Genomic DNA, 586 nt, shown 5'->3' on the forward strand with positions numbered 1-586 from the left:
TACCAGTGCCTTAAGAAGGGTCCTGGGAGTGGAACAGCCCAAAATGTGCATGTGCCAACCCTCCAGGAGAAACCCAATGTTAGGGGGTTTCATCTCCAAACCCCAGGAGTCAGCTAGAGGGGTCTCACTGCCCCTCAAGAAAGGCATAGGGAAGTCAGTGAGTGATGGCAGCTACTGAAGAGTGACAGAAGCCCACCAAGGAGGTGGGAAGGCGAAGTGGGGCTCATGAGCCACAAACCGGCTACTCAGTCCCCCAGGGCTGAGGATGGGCACCTGTTTTGCCACAGTGGAAGACTGAATTCTGTAACACTTCAGCAACAACCATCTATACTTTGTGCCAATAGCACTGATTGACCTCTGATCCATGTGTTTATCCGGTTGAAGATTAATTTTACTTTTTATTTTTAGATTCTAATCTGAGCATGAGTAAAAGATTTAAAAAGGGTGCTAGCAAGTACAAGAGACAGAGACTTGAAAATGCTATGGTAATGAAATTAAGACCAATCACTGCTTTCGTGACTCAACCACTCATTGAAGCAACAAAAGCCAGCAGTGAAGCTATCCGCCTGAGCCAACTACTAGCATG

This window comes from Gekko japonicus, unplaced genomic scaffold, assembly GCF_001447785.1.
Source record: "Gekko japonicus isolate JY-2015 unplaced genomic scaffold, Gekko_japonicus_V1.1 scaffold3030, whole genome shotgun sequence".
NCBI lineage: Eukaryota > Metazoa > Chordata > Lepidosauria > Squamata > Gekkonidae > Gekko > Gekko japonicus.